This window comes from Lissotriton vulgaris, chromosome 7 (genome assembly GCF_964263255.1).
Source record: "Lissotriton vulgaris chromosome 7, aLisVul1.2, whole genome shotgun sequence".
NCBI lineage: Eukaryota > Metazoa > Chordata > Amphibia > Caudata > Salamandridae > Lissotriton > Lissotriton vulgaris.
The window spans coordinates 1,588,967,842-1,588,992,511 of NC_141695.1; the positions used below are offsets into that span (position 1 = coordinate 1,588,967,842).

General features: G+C 46.0%; 1 protein-coding gene across 2 annotated transcripts in view; it reads left to right on the forward strand.

Moving 5' to 3' along the window:
• RTF2 (replication termination factor 2) overlaps nt 1-24,670 on the forward strand; it is a 429,729-nt gene that overhangs the window by 354,463 nt on the left and 50,596 nt on the right. The gene's annotated exons all lie outside the window — the stretch shown is intronic.

A 24,670-nucleotide genomic window follows, 5' to 3' on the forward strand; every position in this document is an offset into this window, starting at 1 on the left:
ACCCACCTCATACTTCCTTCCTCTTATGATTTGCAAAAGTATAATTTCAGGTGGTGTAGATGAATTTTATTATTAACCCCTATGGGGCGATATTTTTATAGATGATACTTGGGCCACTATTTTTATGTTTGGCGATGTTTTAATACAGTATGGCTAAGATTACGACAAGAAACCACATTCAATCTCTTCTGCTTCAGAGCTTAGGATAGCAGTTTCAACAAGGTAGCCCAATGTGTGTGGATTACTAGCACCTTTCTTTCTTCCTCTGTCCTCGAGGAAGTGTGTGCACCCTCATAACAAGGGCCCACAATATCTTAGCTCTCTGACTTTCTTAGAGTGTATGCTCCCTCAAACTGTTAACCAGATAGTGTGCATCTCCAGAACCAGGGATAACACCATCTATACCTTCAGAACTAGAACTTGCAGGATGGGTTCCTTCGTCGTTGGAACAGACAAAATGTGACTCCTTTACTCATGTCATCATTTGTCACACCATGGATTTCCTTAAACCTTCACCCACAGTACATACTCTCCAAAGACAGGGGGTTTAACCACCTTACATGATGGGGACCCACAATATCTGACTGCTCAGCTCATCTTCTGATTTTTGACATAGTATAAGCTCTTTTAAGACCTTCACCCCATGTGTGCACCTCCAGGAATAGGGCCGTTCGTGTGTCCACCTCCAGCAATGGAGAACATGTGTTTTCCTCTACACAACCTATACCTGAATATGAGTACATGTAGGAAAGAGGCGTCTGTATGCTTCTGTTGCCAGCTGTATCATAGTGACCAGCCCTGGACAGGACAATTTGTGCCAGGGATTGTTTATAGATGTGTCTCGTTGGCTGACAAAGCCACTTTTAAAAATACACTCGAGCTTATAACTATTTTTATCTGTTTCTTAGAATTCTTTTTTCTGTGTTGCTTCATTTGAATTGTTTAAGGGTTTCTGAAGAAATGTGCCACCCATCTTCCGAGGTGGTACACCTGTAATATTGAGTATATGAAATTAAGTAGCCCCTGTCTGAAGTTTCTCCTATTTTACTAACCCTCCCTCTGTGGGCTTCCAGAGGGTACAAAACTCTATTGTTGATTTTATTTTATAGAGCCTACAGTTAGCTTGGTTCGTTTTCGACTTTGTGTTACTACATGTACCCTTTTCACACACTGCTCAGAGACCTTCTACCTTCCTTTCTCCACCAAAGGAAAGAGATCTAGGTCATTTGCCTTACATTACACGAATGAGAACGGATGTTGGGTAATGTGGTGCAGTGTGTGCACAGCATAGGCAATTTCTGACCTCAGCGGAGTACTTTACTGATCAGATCTTATCAAAATAGTGGCATCTAGAACGTGAGGTGGTATAGGAGACTAGTGTGGTTTTTGAGGACCGATCAATGTCCGATATTTGTAACCAGCACATGAGGCAGTAAAAGGTGGAAACATGTAATTGGAATTGTATTTGGCACAACTACGCAAATTGTGATTTTATTTTTTTGTTATATTATGCAACGTTGCAGTTTGAAGCAGAGTTCCTTTCAATCAAATGTATAACATGGCCGAATTAACAGCCAAATCACCCCAGATCCAAATCTCCACTGCCAGAAGTTAGTTTTTGCCCAAAATCTCCCAGGAAGGACCAAGATTTTGCTTCAGGTTACACCATTGCAAATCAAACCTATATCTTGATTACTCAGTGGACCGGGAACTTTTTAAAGAACTATGTAATTTTTTTTTTTTAAATTAGCACCTTAGGCTGCTGAAGACTGCTTTTATGCATGAAGGAGTAAGCATATGAAAACAAGCATCAGCAAAAACCCATTGATCTGCCTTGGCAAGTGAGCCATTTCTTGTATTTTTTCCCAACCATATGCAATAGAAATGAAAGGTGTAAAAGTAATCAACAAGTAAACATATTGCAATTTAAAATACCCAGCACGTTTACAAAAAGAAGTAAAGTATAAGTCATTGCAAAATTAAATTAAAAAAACCCATAAAACGAAAGTACAGATTCTACCATTCCTGGCACGGAAGTGGACTTGTTATAGGTGGATCTGTACATGTGCAATAGCAAAATGCGGTCTGAACAGTGAAGATGGACAATGAATAAAGTGAGGTGACCCATTGCGCCTTGTTTTAGACTGTTGTGGGCTGAAGCAAAATGTGAATGATACTTAGACCGGTGGAAGTAGAGAGCTCACCAAATATATCCAAAATAAGATATCCTGATTTTACTGTTAAGTGCTCGAATTTTAAACGTATCCAAGTTAGTTGCAAAAGCTATGTACATGTAAAACCCTGACCGTTTGTATCATGCACAGCCCCAGATTGGGCTTTTAAACCAATGGCTATGGTGAACCAGGACTTGCAGCTGCATAATTCGTAGCCTAGGACTGTGCTCCTGTTAGGGGCACTGTAAATAGTAGGAGCCCAGCGCCTGGTGGAGCTTATACCAACACTGTCCCAACCTGCACTATTTAGGTGCACATAGGGCTCTGCTGCATTTCTGTACTAATGGAAGGGTTAAAGTTTCAGCCTACAATACCCACCAGATGCGCTTCTACCTGTTTATCCTTTATAGTTGTGCAGCTGTTTGCCTGCGTGAGGGTACTTAATATAAGCTTAAGTACAATAGGTCCGTTTGTCCTAATGTGTGAGGAACAGGGTGCTTTAGATGGTTCGTAGAACTGAGGAAGTGATCTTGAATCAATCAATCATAATACTTGTAAAGCGTGCTACTTACCCTTGAGGGTTTCATGGCGCTGGGGGGGGGAGCTGCTACTGTTCGAAGAGCCAGGTCTTGAGGAGTCTTCTGAATGCGAGTAGGTCTTGGGTCTGTCGTATGTGGGTAGGAAGGGTGTTCCAGGTCCTTGCGGTGAGATAGGAGAAGGATCTGCCGCCGGAGGTTGTACGGCGACGGCGAGGCTGGCAGGTGGGGGTTTTTAAGCTGAGTGCGGGGTGTGGAAGCTGATTCTGCTGTTCAGGTAGGCTGGTCCGGCGTTGTGGAGTGCTTTGTGTGCGTGTGTGAGGAGCTTGAAGGTGATCCTCTTGTCGACGGGGAGCCAATGTAGGTTGCTCAGGTGGGGGTGATGTGGTTGCAGCAGGGGACATTGACGATCAGTCGGGCGGGGGCGTTTTGGATGTGTTGAAGTCGACGTAGATGTTTGACTGGGATTCCTGCTTTGAGTGCGTTGCCGTAGTCCAGTCTGCTGCTGACGAGGGCATGTGTAACCGTTCTTCTTGTTTCGGTTGGGATCCACTTGTGGATCCTGCGGAGCATGCAGAGGGTGTTGTAGCAGGAGGAAGAGACAGCGTTGACCTGTTTGGACATGGAGAGGGAGGAGTCGAGGATGAAGCCTAGGTTGCGTGCATGGTCGTTGGGTGTTGGTGCTGTTCCCATTGTGGTCGGCCACCAGGAGTCATCCCAGGCTGAGGGGGTGGGTCCAAGGGTGAGGACCTCAGTCTTGTCTGAGTTCAGCTTCAGCCGGCTGCTCCTCATCCAGGCGGCGACGGCCTTCATTCCGTTGTGGAGGTTGGTTTTGTGGTGAATGGATCCTTGGTGAGGGAGAGGATGAGTTGGGTGTCGTCGGTGTAGGAGATGATGTTGAGGTTGTGATGGCGGGCCATTTGTGTGAGGGGGGCCATGTAGATGTTGAACAGCGTCTGGCTGAGGGATGAGCCCTAGGGGATGCTGCAAATTATGTTGGTGGCTTCGAATCAGAAGGGTGGGAGGCGGACTCTCTGGGTTCTGCCTTCTCTTGGATTCTGGCTTCTAGGAGGCGTGTTTTTAGAGTGTGATGGCATACCGTGTCGAATGCGGCTGAAAGGTCCAGGAGGGTGAGGGCTGATGTTTCGCCGTTGTCTAGTTGGCACCTGATGTCGTCTGTGGCGGCGAGGAGGGCTGTCTCGGTGCTGTGGTTGCGTCTGAATCCGGATTGGGATGGGTCTAAGATGTTGTTGTCTTCCAGGTGGCGGGCCAATTGCATGTTGACTATTTTCTCGACGACCTTTGCCGGGAACGGGAGCAGGGAGATGGGCCGGAAATTCTTGAGGTCCTTGGGGTCCGCTTTGGGCTTCTTGAGGAGGGTGTTGATTTCGGCGTGCTTCCAGCTTTCCGGGAATGTCGCTGTTTTGAAGGAGATGTTGATGACCTTCCTTGAGTGGATGGAGCTCATGACCTTGCTTGTCTCGTCGTCATTGATGTTGGCCCAGGAGGTCAGGCGGTTGGCGCTGGTGGTGTTTGCAGGGGAGGTGGCGACTGGCGTGGTGGGGGCGGTCGTGGTGTTGAAGCTGTTGTGGATGTCCGCGATCTTGCGGTGGAAGAAGATGGCTAGTGAGTCGCACAGTTCTTGTGAGGGCGGGATGTCGTTGGTGTTGGTGTTGGTGCTGGGGTTGGGGTTGGAGAGTTCCTTTACGATGCTGAAGAGCTCTTTGCTGTTGTGTGTGTTGTTGTCCAGGCGGTTTTTGAAGGAGGATCTCTTGCCTATTCTGATGAGGTGGTGATGTCTGCGTGTGGCGTCCTTGTGGGCTGCGTAGTTGTCCGGTGTGCGTTCGTGGAGCCACGTCTTCTCCGGTTTCCGGCATGCGCGTTTGGAGGTCTGGAGCTGGTCGGTGAACCAGGTGGCTCTTTTGCTGGTGTGGTTGTTGGATGGTTTCTTGAGCGGGCGAGGGTGTTGGCGCAGTCTTCGATCCACTGTCTGAGTTTGCGGGCTGCGGCGTCCGGGTCGGTGAGGGGGTTCTGGGGGAGGGTGGTGATCAGCTGGTCATCGGTGACTTTGCTCCAGCAGCGGCGAGGTAGCTTTTGGGTGTGGTGGTGTGTGGTTGGTTTCTTGAAGGTGAAATGGATGCAGCGGTTGTCGGTCCAGTGGAGTTAGGTGGTGTGGTTGAAGGTGACGTGGGAGCCTGTGGAGAAGACGGGGTCCAGCGTGTGGCCAGCGGCGTGAGTGGGTGTGGTGACGAGTTGTCTGAGGCAGAGGTTGGCTAAGTTGTCGATCAGTGTTGAGGAGTTTGCGTTGTTGTTGTTCTCGAAGTGGAAGTTCAGGTCACCGAGGAGGATGTAGTCCGTTGAGGCGAGTGCGTGGGTGCTGGTGAGGTCGGCGATGGAGTCGCTGAACTGAGCCCGTGGTCGGGGGGGGGGGGGGTCTGTAGATGAGTGGTCCTCTGAGGGTGGTCCACATCCAAATTATTGGTGAGGGGGCCAATGTAATTAAGGGCGTGGCTTACAAAGCTAAAAATCTGTGCTAAGCACAGTGTGCCGCCCGACTTGTATTTTGCTGTTTGTCATTGCATCCAGATATGATACACTAAGTAGCATCATACATACAAGTCAGGAATATTGGCTTTGTCAATGGTTGTTAGTTGCATAAGATAAATAGGCAGCAATTATGGCTTGTATATATTATTGAAAAAGCTTCCACTTAAAGCCCTGGTGACACCATGACAATGTTGCTGCTCCTGAGTCTCAAAAAGAGAAGGGAAATCCAAAGAGAAAATGACTCTTTAAAACATTTTCCCTCCCTACAACGCTTACCTGGCATGACGTCATGCCGTCACTTATCCACTAGTGAGAAGTGAGCAGTGTGAGCACACGCATATCAATGTGCCTGCTGTCACTGTAGTCCAGAAAAAATACGGACTGCCTGTGCTAGGTCACTAAACTGAGCCCGATAGAGACACGTTTCGAGGTCCCCTTTAAATAACTGCCGGTGCTCAGCACCGGTGAGACCCGGTCCACTTAAAGCCCTGCATCTACATCCTTTACAAATCTGCATGGAACAGAAGTTAAATCTTCTCTCAGAAATTACTTCTTGAAGACCGTGCTGAATATCAGTTTTTGATCTTTTCCTGACATAAAGTGCATCCCTTCTCTTGTAGTTCATCAAAAAGAAATTCAAATGAATGCTCGGAATTGTTTGCTGCATGCACAGGACTAATAACTAACAATAACACAGTACTAAGCACTGAACTTAGTGCCAGGAGTAACATACTGCCAGGCATACAGCAGGTAAACTCCTTGTCCGGGGTAGTACGCACTATATAAATGCAATTACAATTTTACAGCTTGAATCTTTCTGGATTCACTATGCTGTGCATTATTCCGCGGTCTAGTGGTTGGGTCCGGAATCGTAGACTTTTCTTACTTTTTTTGTAGGGCTGGTGGGCGTCGACGTCCCACCTTTTGGTGTGCTTCCTGTGACATCTGCACGCATCCTGCGGAAGCTTCCACCTTTGGGCGCCATCTTCAGATTCTTTTTTCCGTCGTTTGGTCTGGATCGTCACCGAGAGGATCCAGAGTTTTTGGAGAAAAGAAGACGCAGAAAAGACGTATTTTACTGGAAAAGATTGGAGAAGATAATGAGGAACAAGACCACCAAGCCGGGACGACGAAGAAGGGGGAGAACTTCGAGTGCTTCGATGTCCAACGGAGAATGTGCACACAGGGGGCCACCTGACCGCAGGAACGGACAAGACACCCTTTCAATTCTGCCGTAACTGCCACCACAAATACGCGCAGAAGGATCAGCATCCGGTTTGTAACCTCTGCCTACTGGTCGACCATGAGAGCAAGGATTGCAACGCCTGCTCCGCCTTCACCTCGAAGACACTCAGGGTTCGAGAGAGACAGAGAAGTGCCAACTACAACATGCAAGGCAAGGGCCCACCTCCATCCCTTCGGGACCTGGGCCTCTCCAGCGACAAAGAAGACAACGTCGCCTGGGAAGCAGATGACTACACGGTCGTAGAGACCGATAAGAAAACATCTAAAGAGGTAGGAGAGACGTCGACCCCTAAAACCCCGACAGACTCTCGAAAGCATGAGTCAGACTCTCGAAAAACAGAGTCTAAGTCCTCGAAGGGAGCACTGGTGCCGAAAGTCACGACGGCCGCAGCTGCATCCAAGGACAAACAGCCCAGCGTATCCTAAGAAAAGGACTCCCAGGCGGCGAAAAGCCATGGTCGTAGAAGCACATCCCCGTAAAGGACCGCTCGACTACGAAAGAGAAGGACCCGAAGGCCGGTTCGACGTCGACGACCACGTCGAAGAGATCGGCCGAAACACTTGACGCCGAACACGCCGGCGAGCTGGAGCGAAAAAGAGATGGCTTGAGGCCGAAATGGAAAACATCCTTCAAAGTAAAAAAGAGCTCGACGAAAAAATGAAGAGGTTCACGATTCTGTCGAAATCATCAACGACGATCGTCGAAACAGAAGAAGAAGAGGAGTTGACGTCGAAGAGCCGCCGAAAACTCCAGAGCCCCAGGAACACCTGGAGGAAGAAGGCCTATACTATGAGGAGGAGGGCGAAGATGATCAGTGGATGACCCTTGGCTCGGCATCCTCGGGGACACAGGACCTGGAGTGGCAGGACCTCGACACCGAAAGCCCAGAAGAGCCTGTGGACACGTACCCTTCGAGGCCTTCGCCGCCAGATCACATTGGGGCCTTATAATATGGTCATCAGGAACGCAGCTTCAGCTTTTGGAGTCATACTATATGGGGAAAAACCAAAGGCAGACTTCCTCTTAGAGACCCTGCTCCACACTCAAACAAGGAGCCAGTTCCTCCCCATGCTTCAGAGTGTCATGGAACAAGGGAGGGAGGCGTTTAAAGACCCAGTGACATGCCGGTCCGTCACACCTAGGACGGAGAAAAAATACAAGCACTCCTCCAAACACCCCCCTTACATCCAGGGATCCGTCACAGCAGACTCCATTATTGCGGCAACTGCCAGGAAAAGAGCTAATGTCCCAACAACATCAGGCCCACCACCAGACAAGGAAAGTAGGAGGATGGACCTAACTGGGAGAAAAATAGAGAGAAACGCGGCAGTGCACTGGCGCATGGCAAACTCTTAACGCCCTACTAAACAGGCATCAGTACCAGATTTGGGACGAGGTCAGACAACTGCTCAAGCACCTCCCCGAGCAATACCAACAGAGAGGCTCACACCTTGTGGAAGAGGGAAAGAATATAGCCAATTCATGCCTGAAAACAGCCTTAGATGGGGCTGACACGTCCAGCAGGCTTATGTTATGAATCACGGAGAGAAGGCAGGACTGGCTCAGGATCTGCAGAACAACATTCTGAGCACCCCCTTCAATGGAGAGACATTTTGGCGCACCGGTGGATGAAAAACTCACTGAACTGAAGAAAGAGAACGAAACTGCAAGGTCCATGGGGCCTTACAATTCAGAGGGATGAGAAGGGGTACCCTGACACACAGACCAAACGGAAGAGGGGGAAACCAGCCGGGAATGTCACACCAGACATTCTAGCAGTCCCAACAGGGCAACAGTCAAGCACAGCAGGGACAGCAAAGATAAACCTGCCAGTACCAACCGAGGGGCAAGTCCTTTCGCGGGAGAACGAATGGACATGGACAAGGTAGAAGAGGGGGCCAACAACCCACCTCAAAGTGACTCCGCCCCGAAAAGCGTGCCCACCCACACAACACCTCCGAGGGTGGTGCACAAGAAACCCAAGGAGAGAGGGTTACACAAACCACACCTCAACGAACATGTAACACCAGATGGAGGCAGGCTAAGTTATTTCTTCCAGGAGTGGAAGAAGATAACCACATACAAATGGATACTCAACATCATCGAGTTCGGATATTGCATAGAACTGGAAAAGAGACCGCCAAACAGAAAACCAAAAAGAAAGGCGCACTCAGGAAGAGAGCCAACGCTACTCCTAGAGGAAGCTAGGGAACTCCTCCAAAAGGAGGCCATTGAACCGGTCCCATACAGAGAAAGGAACAGGGGAGTGTACTCAACCTATTTCCTAGTACCAAAAGTGGACGAAACGCTAAGACCCATCCTGGACCTAACGTTCCTAAACAAGTCCATAAAGACACAAAAATTCAAAATGACGTCCCTACAAGAGGTCATGCCTCAGATAAGGGACGGAGACTTCATGTCCACCATAGACCTCAACGATGCCTACCTGCACATCCCCATGAACAGGCAGCACAAGCATCTACTAAGATTAACCATCAACAAAGAACACTACCAGTTCACAGCCCTAGCCTTTGGACTAAAATCCGCACCAAATGTCTTAAAATGCCTCGCAGCAGTGGCAGCGCACCTATGGAGGGAGGGGATCCACATATACCCTTACCTCTACGACTGGCTGATAAAGGCAAGTTCACACAGGACGTGCAAAGAACACGCACAGCGCGTGACAAGTACACTGACAGGCCTGGGATTCTCCATCCACTGGGGGAAATCCTCAATGGAACCAGAGCAGTTGAAGATCTTCCTGGGTGCACAGATCAACACCATACAGAGGAAGGTGTTCCCCTAGAGACAAGAAGAGACGTGCCTCTACCAGAAGGGGCGAGCTCTGACAGTGAGGACAGCGAGCAAGATCATGGGCATGATGGCGTCCTGCATACACCTGGTCCCAAATGTACGGCTCCACATGAGACCATTCCAGGAATGGCTGCAATAACAATGGTCACAAGCTACAGGAAGTTGGGAAGATCTAGTGGTTGTAACGCACGAGGGGCAGGAGGAGATATTGTGGTGGAACAAGCAGAAAATAACAGAAGGGAAGCCTTTAACACCCCCAACCCCAATGGTGAACATCACCACAGACGCATCCCAGATGGGATGGGGAGCACACATGAGCAAGCTCAGGGTGAGGGGTCTGTGGTCTCCAGCGGATGTGGTCAAACACATCATCTACTTGGAACTAAAGACTGTGTTCCTCGCCCTGAAGGCCTTCCAGAAAAAACTGTACAGCCAGAGAGTGTTGATCCAAACAGACAACACAACAACCATGTTCTACATCAACAAACATAGAGGAACACCATCAGCCCCACTATCAAACCTAGCACAGGAGATATGGAGATGAGCCATCCCAGTCAAAATAGACCTGCTAGCCATACACCTACCAGGGAAGGACAATGTGGAAGCAGACCGGCTCAGCAGACAGACATCAGCATTCCACGAGTGGGAGCTCAATACACAGGAAACGCAGGGGCTATTCAGGAGGTGGGTAACACCGAGTATAGACGATTTGCAACACACCAGAATGCAAAATGCCGATACATTGCATTCAGGCAACTAGGGAAAAGATCTCCAGGGAATGCCCTATGGATAAGCTGGTCGAAAACATTTGCTTATGCTTTTCCCCCGATACCACTGATACCCAGGTTACTTAACAAGTGCAGAACCAGCAACATGACACTAATACTGGTGGCACCACAGTGGCAAGGCAGACCTGGTACTCACAAATAATGGAAATGGTACAGGGGCCACCCCACAAGTTCGGGAAAAGAAGACCTACTCTCCATGTAGAACAGAGAAGTACTGCTCCCAGAACCAGAAAGCCTCAGCCTAGCGGTATGGCTCCTGAGGACATAGATTTTGCGCATCTAAGGCTACCAGAGAGCACCCTGCGGGCTCTGCGAGAGGCATGGAGACCTACAACACGAAAGTGCTATGCGGCAAAATGGAAGAGGTTCGCGCAATGGAGCAGTAGGAAAAAAGTGCACAAAAAGATGACAAAGGAATCAACGGTGCTTAGATTTCTGTAGTAGGGGATCTCTGTGTATAGTCATAATCTAGTGAATATTCCCGCTCATGTGCGGGGACCCCAGAGCAATCAAAAATAATCTCTTAAGCTGTCTTCTTTGCAGTATTGCATAGACAATTAAGAGAGAATTAAAGACAAATAATGCAGCCTATACATGCAAGGCTACACTGTCCAGTACTTCAACTAGAAATGCAAGGATATTCTAAAAATATCCCACTTTAGACCTGTCTGCCAGGTTTAACCATGGAAAAAACTCCCCCCCCCCCCCCCCCCCCCTCACCAAATCCTTGGAATGATAGAGAGGAAGGACAGGACAGACAATCCCCCTTAGGCTGCCATTATGTGGCTTAAAAAGGGATACCTTTAAGGAAACTTTCCAGAGCTCTCCTGGTATCCCAGAATGCACAGCAACTCCCTCCACTTTCAGTTCTTTTTTCCGGCTCCTGCTAGCAGGACCCTGGAGCATTGAGCTCCCCCTTTTTTTGGATTTATTTCAAAATTGTGCACTTTTAAAGTGTTAGAGTGTGTTCTCTCAACATGTTTTTGCCTGGTCTACATCTGACTGGAGTTACTCTGCTGTTTTGGCTGTTCCTTTTATCAAATATGCCTGCTTTATTTGATAAATGTCCTGAGTGCTCCAGGAAAAAGGCAAAATCGGATCCTCACAGGGTTTGTATCCTGTGCCTGCCTTCTTCTCATGTTCCTTAGGAGTGTGACATCTGTTTGCAGTTTCCTAAAAGAACCCTCAAGGACAGGGAGAAGACCAGGCTCCAAGGCTTGGAGCTGAGAAGGCAGCAAGGACAAGGTGGGTCTGGGCATGAAGGGGCTCCTTCCTCTGCCCATGCGTCGGCCTCTGGTGGACTCCCCAGTAAAGAAAAGGCCAGAAAACGCCACCGGTCGCCTCGACGTCGATAGCCTCGACGTCGGCGTCGAAGGGAATGACCACAGTCTGTTCTCTGTCTCTCCGGGGCTCCGGGTCGAAGCGACGTCGACGCTCGACGTCGAGGGGACTGACATCGAGGTCGAGGACTGGTTCGCCGTCGAGCTATCATCGACGTCGAGAGGGGCCAAGACACCGGCGTTCACCGTCAGTCGTCGTCGACACGTAAGTCTGCGACGTCGAGACGAAGATCAGCGTCGAGACGAAGGTCTTTAACGCCGAGGAGATCACTGTCGTCGAGGAGACGATCGACGTCGAAACACCGTTCGTCGGCGTCAAGGAGACATTTGTCGACGTCAAGGAGACGTTCATCGACGTCAAAGGAACGCTCAGCGTCGAGGAGGAAGACTGAGGTTCTAGGACTAGGACGGAGTCCCCAGCTTCAGCGACCACGCGGTCGCGGCGGCGCTGTTGCTCGCCCACGAGGGAGAGGGCCTCTAGATCGCCCCCCTCTGGTCAGAAGAAGAAGAAAAGAAGAGTGGGACGGTCTACGGACTCTGAGTACTCCGCATCCTTTACCCGTGGGTCCTCCTCCACGGACCCCGACTCCTCCCCCACAACCTCCTACTCCTCCACTACCTCAGGTTCCTCCTCATCATCCTCCTCCACCGTCTCCGCCGAGGTCTACCTCGCTGCCTGATTTGCCGACGCCGCCTACGCGGCTTCCACAGCCTAGGCTCCCGGCTCGGCCTCCACAGCGCCCTCCTGTCCGGCCTGCAGACCGCCCGAAACCGTGGAGATAGAGGTCTCGCTCACGGCGGAGAGATAGGTCCAGGAGTCGCCATCGCTCCTCTACAAGGTGTCATGTGCTTATCTAGGTTCCTGATCGATACTGTGACCTTATGCCCCTATTCGGCTATAAATCCATTTATTCCCTATATTGGCATAACCGTTCAAGTGCGATTTTCTGTAAAGTCATCTCTGGCCTCACACGAGCAGAGCCACAGAGCCACATTCCAGCATGACTCTCTGCTACTTCCTTTGCGACCAATTAGTGCAATGACAGAGCAGCAGTCACTATCTGATATTCCTAGATAACACTCCGAGTTCTTCAACAAGATAAAAACTTAGCAAACCTGGAAATCCCCGCTTGCTATGTTTTGATTAGTAATAGAACTCTAATGAGCAACTGATAGCTGCCACTTCCTAGTGACATCTTTAATTGACGTCTTATGTCCAGCAAACTTGCGTCAAACCCGGCACCTGTCAGGTATAAATATTACCAACGTTGCCTTAAGCAATACGAAGCTGTGAGCTGTGAGAGCGAAGCTAACTGCTGTTGAGCGTTGCCTGTCGCTGCAGCCTGCTATCCTGTGGTGGTGAAGCTACTGATTACCATTATCGCCGCTACAGCGCGAACTATGGTGCAGTACGCTTGAGGAGCCGTGCAGCCGTTCTCTGCGAAGACATCCAGCCCAGCTGCCCGCGGACGCTGTCACCCCTCCTTCCTCCAGACGCGCTGAGAGAAGCCGCTGCCTTTCTCGTGCAGAGAAATCCAGTCCCGGCGCTTCCAGTTTACCCTCGCAGGTGACTGGGATATCGAGAGAGACCCCTGAAGGAGATACCAATCCTCCATCATTCTATTCAGAGGTATGGTGTTGACTAAACCCTTAGACGAGAATTCTTGAAACAAACCTTGGCAAAACCAACTTAACTTAAGCTACTTACTTACTCCCCCTTCTCACGTGTTAGGCTTAGGTCATGCACACTGGGGTAGGCTTAGTTAGAAGCACCAGTTGAGTATGTTAGCCTAATGTATATATGACTGTATATATGTTTTATTACTTTTAAACCATTGTATGGCTAAGAAACCATATCAATGCTTTTACAGTTCTATTTCGCAATTCTTATCTTACTGTACGTACTTTTCATAATAACAGTTATTGCAATTGTGGCAATACATTTCTCTTGTATGAGAAGAAAGACTGTTCAATAAATGTTAACCCTTTATTGATAAACGCCCGTCTCTCTATTCTCTACATACTGTGAAAGTAAACTGCACTAGACTGACTGAGTGAAATCTATGTCTATTGTTTCACACGACCCTAGAGATCGACTCTTGATCTGAGGAGCAAAGTTGTCATGTTGCACGGTTGTTGGAAAGCTGAATCCCTTCTTGTCTGTGCCAAGGAAGCTGATCACTTCCTATGCAGAGAAGAAAGTTTCCAGTGACCTCTGAGCTAGTTGGTAACACAACCCAATTAAGTTTAGCATAGTCAGTGGAGGCCTGGAATATAGCCAGTTCCACGTCGATACTACTGTTTATGTTATTCCAATGCGCAGGGCCTAGTGGGAAACTAGGAACTACACTACATGGCGCCCAAACGTTTGGTAAGGCGATAAACTAACGTAAGACTTGTAGAGTAACTCAGTCGTGCATATTTCACACCCCTTTCTCCCGTAAAAACTCCAATAGACGTCTGGAGTGGGTGAAAGGTTAAAATCCGCCCGACCTTAGTAGGAAGAGATTCCTATGTAAAGCTCTGGTTTATTCAACGTTGAAGGATACAGTGTTCCAAAATATTGTGCATCTAATCTTTGTCTCCTTGGAGACCTACTCTGCAAAAACTGCATTTTCAAAATGTCAGACAATGAAGAAGCAGCTAGGCTGGCTTCCATACTAATAGAGGAGGACTCGAGTCTCCTACAGGCAGACCCGGATGCTATTATCATCCCGGTCCAGTTAAGAAGATCTATAACTTTAAAACTTATAGAACACGGACTGACACCTCAAGGTGGTACAGTAATTTTCGTGATAGAGGCTCACGAGTATCGGCAGACAGAGGTATTCTATTCATGGATAAACTTTCCAGCGGTAAACGCTATAATACAAGAGTTTCACTATTACAAAATAGAGGAACCTCCGGATGAGTACGCCGCTTTCGAGGAGGTTGAAATTCCACTTAAATTTCAAGAGCACCTGCTCTGGTTTAATGGCGCCCTAAAACACAATGATCACATAACCAGGCTCGGTCCACTAGGTAGACCAGGAGCCACGTGGCCGGTTCTAGCCAGCTACACACCACATCCTGACATTATAAGAATGTCTAGAGAAGAGCTGTTAGTACAGCTAAACACATTAATAAAAATACATAGGCAATTAGTCCAATATGTAATACGGACTGCAACAGTCCAGCCAGCTGTTAATTCACACCAGCTGACCCCTCATCAGGGGAACACAAATAAAATTACACCACAGAACATACAGTCATGTCTTGGTAAAACACCCGTAAAACGGGAACAAATTCCTTTCTGGTTAGCCCAGAAAATCACTCAAATAGAGGCAGTATTTCCTGATACTACCCCTATTGAGAAACACAGAATCTTGACCATCTGCCTTCCTATGGGAATCGCACCACACGTGGAGGACTGCGACACTTGGGGTACAGTCTTTGCTTCCATTTACACAAAAACACACGGTGTTCCGTCTATGGCGGTAATACCAGACGTGCTAAAACAGATTCAAAATGAATTCGGTCCAGAGCCCGCTTTAAATCTAGGTATGAAATTACTGAAAGACTTCAAGCAGGTCACGGCTATATTATTAGCCAACGTAAAGGGAGAAGCAGCATCTGTGGCGATTCGCCAGAAGTTGAGGGAAACAGATATAAAAGATCCTGTTGAGCTTGCCAAAATCATAGAAAAATGCTATGAAGAATTAGGTAGAGACAGCTTGGGTGGGAAACCAGTTAAGCCCCAACTGCTCGAAAATCCTGAAAAATTATTTATTAAAAATAATTTAAACACTCCTAAAAAGAGCTGGGATGGAAATAAACAATCCAGTCCCAAGGAAAAAGTTTTCCAGTCCAGAGGAAGGTCTCCTCGACGGAGGGAGAGAACTCCGACTCGAGAACGCCAGTCTCCCCAACGGGAGCCCTCTGAGAAAAGATATAACCTTAGAAATAGGGATAATATAAAAAAACCTGATAGATATCAAAGTATTGATACACGTCCCTCTCGATCTCTTCCACAGAATTCGGAAAGAAGAGGACGGTCAGACCCAGGAGAGCACACCAAGTCCAAAGACAAGGAACCTGCTCAAAATAAGAAATCTCAATTTCAGAAAAAGAAGGTAGCCAGTATTAGAGTAATCAACCATGCCGAGAATACTGAGGACACAGTTGAAAAACGGGGAGTGGGCATTGACAATGTTGGACAGTGCAGCAGAAATCAGTATAGCGCGCAAGAACTTGATGAGTCATCTGGAGACAGTGGACACGAATGAATACATTCAGGTTGAAACTGCCGACGCCAGACTTAGCGAGCCCCATAAAATATACGAAATAACATTGCGTATAGAGGGTGATAAGACTAGGAAAATTAAGGGTCTATTTTGGGATAAGCTCTCAAAAGGCTATGATATTCTGTTAGCTGAAAAAGATTGGCCCCCGGAGTTTGTCAGGGAGTGCCCTCGTGGCGAAGAAGTGATTATGCCTGCCTTCTCGAATCACATACCGATTCACAAAAAATACACATATGCAAGGAAATGGGCTGTAGCCCAGGCACCTGCATTGTATAAAAATCATGTAGGATGGGATGAGGATTCTCCGCCTCACAAAATCCAACTAAAAAGTGAACCAACTGCCCAACGGCAGTATCCCATAAAGCAAGAAGCTAAAAAACAGGTCAGGGAGATCTTAGATCAACTTGAGTACCAGGGGGTGATTGAAACATGCACCTCTCAAATGAACAATCCTTTGTTTCCTGTCTCCAAGCCAGACAATTCATATCGTCTAGTTTTGGACTACAGACATCTTAATACATGTTGCAAAACTTTTGCAGTTCAAAACTCGCATAGTGCAGCCCTAATGAATAACATAGTTAGGAAAAAATACAAAACGACATTAGACATTTCTAATGGTTTCTTTTGTCAAAACATTGCACCAGAAAGCAGATACTTGACCGCTTTCTCCGCATTTGGGTCGCAGAAAAAATTCTGTCGACTCCCACAGGGGTTCAAGAACAGCCCAGGACTATTCTCAGCTAGGGTAACAGAGTTACTACAAATCTATGATGATGAAGCATTATCTTACGTAGATGATATTTATCTCACAGACGACGACTTGGATACTCACTTGAAAAGAGTGAACACCATTATACTTGGGTTCGCAGCAGAGGGTTACAAATTCAACTTTAAAAAGTCTCGAATTGCCCATCTGACAGTACTGTTTTTAGGGTACGAATTATCAAGTGAAGGGAAAAGCCTAGCGGACAACTTCTTAGAGAAGTGCGCTGTACTCCAAGCTCCAAAAACGCTGAAGAATTTACAATCCATACTAGGTTTTCTGAATTTCGGAAGAACTTACATCCTAAATTACGCAGAGAGGGTTAAACCTCTCTACGAACTAATAAAACCTGATTTAAAACAAATCAATTGGACTCAAAAACACACAGAAATTTTGAGATCACTGCAAACAGACATGTTAGCAAAAACAAAATTAGATACACGTGACAACACGATCGATCTTGTAATCCGAGTCATCCCAGGAAGATGCGGATTCACGTACCTGACCTCTAATGAGGGAGAAAAGGTACCAATTTCAATTAAATCTCACTTGTACACACAAGCAGAAAAAACATTCAGTCGCACAGAAAGAACTGTGAACGCAGTGCAAATCGCATTAGCAAATGAACGAGAACTAGCACACGGCAAACGGATTAATATCCTTACAGCGGAATCCGCCTTCGAGGCGCTATTCAGCCCAGTAAACCTGCCTACAGTGTCACTGGATCCGAAATGGATACAGTGCATAGATTCTCTAGGAGCGGAAGACGTGAAATACTATTTCGCCCCGCAATACGAAGAACTGAATGATTTAGAATATGAAGAAGAATATCCTCTGCCAATCGAAATCCTGTCTCTCCCACAATACGCATGTATAATCTATACAGATAGCTTTGTACAGCATTTCAACGTAGAGAGAAGATCCTACGATGCAGCATGTGCGATCATTAAAGGTCGTTGGCAGTGCGGTAAATTCAGACCGAAAGTAACAAAAACTGAATCTGTAAGAAACTGTTCGGTTCAGAGAACTGAAATCAGATCTTTAAAGATGGCGCTCGAAAATGCAGAACGCGAATTCCCCACACTTATCGTGTGCGATTCTCATTTTTGCGTCAATTCTTACAACAACAAACTGCAGAGTTGGATCGAAAACGACTACAAAGATGACACAGGTGCCACAATAAAGCATAAATTGCTCTGGAACGAGGTAGCTCTTTTACACAAAGAACTACAAAAGACTCACGTGATTCACGCACAGAGTCTTCAACGTGATGGCGTTCACGTTGCAGGGAATTCATTGGCTAATACAGCCACCGCGGAAGCAACTAACCCGGCTTCCGTAGCCACAAAAAAGCTTACAGATAAGTATATAGACGGGGAAACCATGCTAGCAGTAAAAACGACCGTAAAAGGCGACTGTGCAGCACTACCCGTAAATTATCCACTCAATTATGCATACATAATCGATGCAAACTCCGTTCCTTTTGCTCGAATCCCTGGAGTGGGGGATAGAGTAATTCCAAACATGAACAGGAGAATATTTTTAATAGCAGACGCACACATGGGTTTGGGTCTAAGGCACAGAGAGATCAAGGAATCACTGACTGAATTACAATCAGTATTCTGGTGGCCGGGAATGAGTGTAGAACACCAAATATATGCAAACAACTGTGAAAACTGCAATAGGGATCGCAGTAGCGAACCTTGCTACCGGCTACCAATCAGAAAGAGCGTAACGCTGCCTACACCCCATCCTGCGTCCTATTAATAGTTAAGACGAAAAGCACTTAAAAAATGAGGCCACCAGCGCTCGGCTGACGCTAGAACGGTTATAAAAGATTAGCGAGTCCATATCGGCACATACGCAATTACCACGTTCCATTCTGACCAGGGTCCTGCTTTCAGCTCTCGAGCTTATGAGGAGGCCATGGCTAGCATGGGAATTGGGTTGTGGTATTCTTGTCCGTCGCACAAGTGTGATAGAAAGAAAAAACCGGGACATAAAGCAATCTATAACAGCGAAGGTATTAGGTTCAGGCGCTGGGTGGGTCAAACATTTAATAAGTGTCCAGACTAGTCTTAACAACATGCCAAGAAATTCTCTAAAAGGTTTCAGCCCATACGAACTATTGTTCGGAATAAGAATGCGCGTTCAGGACCTCGATAGTCAGATGTCAGTGGTACAAGAAGAAACAAAGCAGTTTGAAGTAAAAGACCGTTTGGCTGTTTTACAGGAACTGAATGAAACAAGAAAATCATTAAGCAACATAAAGTTAAAGCAACAGCCAAATACCACTGACGAGGCACCACCCGCAACAGCCCCAGCAAGGCCTGTCTGGATTCCAAAGATTGGGGATCTAGTCAGAGAAAAGATCGCGGTGAAGAAGGAATTTGGGCCTTCTTACAGAAAAGCAGTACCTGTCTTGGCAGTCACCGGAACAAGATCAGTTGTGCTACCGCCCCTTGCTGGTAAAAAGGAGAACAGAATCGTGTCCATCGATCTGGTAAAACCACAAGCATGTGGCCTATAATCAACAGTAGGCCCAGTGGACTCCCAAGAAACAACAGAATACCCAAACTTGCAACAATCCAAGAGGTTCAAACTGAAAGACTAATCACATTCGATCAGCCTGCAGTGCACAATGAAGGACTATGCAATAATGCCATGGAACTCGTGCCTCTTGAAACACAGATTGAAACAGTTCGTCAAGAAACAACACCGGTCTACACTAATGTGGCATCAGAAAGTGCTACCGAGAGACAGATTGAAAGAACAATCCCATCAATTGACAGAACTGCCTCTGGTTATTTCATCAACTTCGACAACTTCTCTGAAGATTTTAACGACCCGGAAGTGATGCCAGAAACAAAAAAGTATTCTAAAGAAAATACAACAGGACTCCTTCAACAAATCAAAGAACTATATCTGGATTCACCGTTGATTGAGCATTGGATCATCTCAGGGGTATTCATACTCCTACTATGCCTAATTTTAGTTTTAATTTTAGGAAAGTTCATTACAATTGAATGGACACAGCAAGTCAGAACATCAACCTAGTCCTGAAACCACACAGATCATCCCACGTGAAGAAAAGAGAACTGTCAACAGTAAATGTCACAGCAATTCCAATACCTGGTGGGGTAGTATGGGAGAAAACAGACTATGAGATCTATGGTCCGGTCGAAATCCTGAAGTATCCTCATCAACTAAAGGTTTCCTTAAGTGACTTTGTTACACCTAGTACATTCTCTGATGATTGGGACTTTAACAGTATTAATGACATGATGTCTGATTTAGTAATGTCAGCTAGATTCACAGATCATGATTATTTACAAGGTTCATCTAGTTATGAGCAGTTATTCTGTTACACCCACTATGGGGATCATTACTTGCATAAATCTGCACAGCCTAGAAATGTTTTTATGTATAATCAATGGGAACATTGTTCTACACCACCTAAAAGCAGTTCTAAAGCATTTTTTGAGAAATTCAAATATTTTTCAGGGTTTAACACCAGTGATGCAGAAACGTTTTATTATAAACTGTTAGATAAAACAGGAATGAAAACAATGCTGACAAATTCTAAATTGATATATTCAGAAGCATTTTATGACAAAATGATGACATTTGGTTTTGATTATTGGAAAAATAATATTGAAACAAAATCAATTTGGGGTACAAAAGATTGGCAGGTGCAAGGCATAGAAGCACTGTTTAGAACCTGCATGATACCAGAACAAATGTTATTTTTAAATGACACTGTACACCAAACATCTTGTCTTGGCCTAGCCAAGAACAAAGACCTGAAAACACCGTCTATACCAAAGCCAATACCTGAAAATGCAACAGCTGATATTGAGTTAGACGTGTCACACATTTTACATTTCAACAGAACAAATCCTGATTGGAATAGGTGGTTAATCTGGCCTACAGACACAAATAGCTGTCAAGATAGGTTCCTGAATAAAACACAGGGGTTAAAAATGACCAGAGTAGACTCTAGATATTCCCAGAGACAACATCCAGGAATTATAACCACATACAGTGTAGGTAAACTCTACCTAGAATGGCTAACTTCATCCACACTGGCTGAAATTAAGCAACACTTGTCTTTATTGAAAGATGGTGCTGATTTGCGCGATTTCATTCTTGGACCACGCAAACAGCGTCAAAAGCGTTTCATAGCGACCAGCATCTATGCTGCTTACAACGAGGCTTGGAAAGTAAAGCAAATTGAAACAGCTGAAAAAATACGAGAAATTGATCGTATTAATTTGGAGAAATCACTTTCTGTGGTAGACAATGGGTTAATGACTCTGTCTTCCAGAATATATTCTTTGGACAATATTGTATCCTCTGCCTTTGATGTGATAGACAGGGATTTGCTAATGTTACAACATGGCCAGTCTCAATTACGCTCTATTATAGAACTAGGCTGGACGCTGCAAAATCTTCGTTCAGGCTATGTGCCTTGGCGTCTGATAAACACAACGTCATTATTTTCCATTTTTAACCTTACTGATAAACAGATCAGTTTGGCACAGAAAGGAGCAGACTATACAATCTTGAGCATCGAGAAACTCGAGAGATTACCATTGACAATGTCAGAAAGCCCTGTCATTGAATGGATAATACACGGAATTATCACAATTCCGATAACAACTTTCCGATTTCATAAATGCCTTGAATACATACCTGCTGGCCAGTATGAACAATTGGGTAAGGGATATGTTAAATCCGAATGGAAATTACCATACACTCATTCTTGCTATAGTGACAGCGACAAAAATGTATTTCTTAGTGGTGAGAACTGTAAACATTCACTAAGCGGTATACTTTTGTGTCAGGGTATTAATTTACACGGAGCATGTGATGGAAATTCAAACAACCTTTCATGCCACCAGCTAGTCACACCTGCAACTCAGATAGAGCCCTTCTTTATGCAACTCGCAAACGGGAGTTACATTCTAAGAACGGATCACAGGTGCTGTGGCCTCGCGCCCGGACTAAGTTATCTAGTAGAAGTAACGTCCATGGTCAAATGCTGTATGCAAGCATTGTTCCCGAGCGGGCCTCCAGACATAGTGACTCCCCTCTGGCCTCGTCTGAATCTCTATTCTATACGAATTGATACACTAAGCAAAATGAAATCTGTGCTTTTACAGACAACAGTGCCTATAACGTCATCTAAAGAGACGTATGATCTTCTAGTTGCAAGGACAGCTACTGAAGTTCATGACCTTTTATCAACAAATTGCCCCGTGCATTTCGTAGAAATGTTTAGCCAACTCCTTAACATGTCTAGTGCTACAAGCATCCCAGGCATATTTAAGACAGTCTTTACGGGACTGTTAACACCCTTCCAGGCATATTTGGGAATCTTTCCTAATTTTGTGCACTCCATCTTTGGTGGTATTCCACTATTTTTGGGACTCATCGCAGGGATTCTATTTTTGACCATCCTGCTACGTTATGGCAAGCCTCGGCTCAGACATAGCTCCCATGGGAATGGAAGAAACAATCCTAGCAATGCGCTACAGGGACAGGATAACTAACGTCCTCGGATTGGCCAGGCTGAGAGATCTAAACATGACCTGGTTCCTTTCATTCAGACCGATATGGCAAAATTGCATTTTACCTGTGCTACGGTGTATGCTTTGCGGCGATGAATGCGTGTTGGACATCTGTCTTTCACTTCCATCAGCAGTACCAATGGACGTCGATACTTTGCTAAGTCCAATAACGGCTCACGCATTGTGTTGTCCCCAGCGGCTACCAATCCTGATGACGGCATTCGTGGAGACTCCTGTACTACAGCCAAGTGGTAACAGTGGAGCGAGTGACAAAAGCAACATCATCCAGGTACAACGTTCTGTGAGCATTGCTGATCCTGCATTCGATGACAGCAATCATTCTCACACCTGCCAAGTTACAGCGCTATCTAATTTGGTTGAACTATCACCTGATTTTGTAGACCAATTCTTTGCGAGCCTGTCTGATACGATGTTCTCACCCACAGAGAAACAATAACTTTTGAGAAGCTTTCCGACACACAGCGTTCCCATGAACTCTGAATTTGGCCTTCAGTTTTGATCAACATAAAACTGCCAGGAGCTTTGGTAAACTGATTTTTCTTTGAATTGGACAATTTTTTTAAAATATTGCCCTCTCTTTTTGGCACGAACAATTCTTTGCTTAACGTAAAAACTATTCTTAGAGAACAGAAGCTTCACACTTCTATTTCTAAACACATCTAGAGACATAATAACATAACACCAGCCTCTAGCACACATATTATTACAATGCATTTTTATGTGATGATTTATCTCGCATTTCTTCTGTCAGAGATACTTCATGTGTAATTCTTTTGCATAATCGTTCATTGACTTCATATGCAATACCTTTTGAATAATTACTATGCTTTAAAAAACGTACAGTACCTAAATTCCATGTATTACAAGTACGCCTATTTCGAATGCATTTATGTATTTTGGGGTGGGCTATGTTACACAATGTTACACATACATCTAATTGCTTAGTTTTAGTAATTTTGATGGACATGAATTCGTGGAGTGGGTGTCATGTGCTTATCTAGGTTCCTGATCGATACTGTGACCTTATGCCCCTATTCGGCTATAAATCCATTTATTCCCTATATTGGCATAACCGTTCAAGTGCGATTTTCTGTAAAGTCATCTCTGGCCTCACACGAGCAGAGCCACAGAGCCACATTCCAGCATGACTCTCTGCTACTTCCTTTGCGACCAATTAGTGCAATGACAGAGCAGCAGTCACTATCTGATATTCCTAGATAACACTCCGAGTTCTTCAACAAGATAAAAACTTAGCAAACCTGGAAATCCCCGCTTGCTATGTTTTGATTAGTAATAGAACTCTAATGAGCAACTGATAGCTGCCACTTCCTAGTGACATCTTTAATTGACGTCTTATGTCCAGCAAACTTGCGTCAAACCCGGCACCTGTCAGGTATAAATATTACCAACGTTGCCTTAAGCAATACGAAGCTGTGAGCTGTGAGAGCGAAGCTAACTGCTGTTGAGCGTTGCCTGTCGCTGCAGCCTGCTATCCTGTGGTGGTGAAGCTACTGATTACCATTATCGCCGCTACAGCGCGAACTATGGTGCAGTACGCTTGAGGAGCCGTGCAGCCGTTCTCTGCGAAGACATCCAGCCCAGCTGCCCGCGGACGCTGTCACCCCTCCTTCCTCCAGACGCGCTGAGAGAAGCCGCTGCCTTTCTCGTGCAGAGAAATCCAGTCCCGGCGCTTCCAGTTTACCCTCGCAGGTGACTGGGATATCGAGAGAGACCCCTGAAGGAGATACCAATCCTCCATCATTCTATTCAGAGGTATGGTGTTGACTAAACCCTTAGACGAGAATTCTTGAAACAAACCTTGGCAAATCCAACTTAACTTAAGCTACTTACTTACTCCCCCTTCTCACGTGTTAGGCTTAGGTCAGGCACACTGGGGTAGGCTTAGTTAGAAGCACCAGTTGAGTATGTTAGCCTAATGTATATATGACTGTATATATGTTTTATTACTTTTAAACCATTGTATGGCTAAGAAACCATATCAATGCTTTTACAGTTCTATTTCGCAATTCTTATCTTACTGTACGTACTTTTCATAATAACAGTTATTGCAATTGTGGCAATACATTTCTCTTGTATGAGAAGAAAGACTGTTCAATAAATGTTAACCCTTTATTGATAAACGCCCGTCTCTCTATTCTCTACATACTGTGAAAGTAAACTGCACTAGACTGACTGAGTGAAATCTATGTCTATTGTTTCACACGACCCTAGAGATCGACTCTTGATCTGAGGAGCAAAGTTGTCATGTTGCACGGTTGTTGGAAAGCTGAATCCCTTCTTGTCTGTGCCAAGGAAGCTGATCACTTCCTATGCAGAGAAGAAAGTTTCCAGTGACCTCTGAGCTAGTTGGTAACACAACCCAATTAAGTTTAGCATAGTCAGTGGAGGCCTGGAATATAGCCAGTTCCACGTCGATACTACTGTTTATGTTATTCCAATGCGCAGGGCCTAGTGGGAAACTAGGAACTACACTACAAAGGTCCAGACGACGCCATAGGAGGGACAGATCTAGATCCCGCCACAAGGACTCGTCCAGTGCCAGGGATTACTCGCCAACCCTGTCG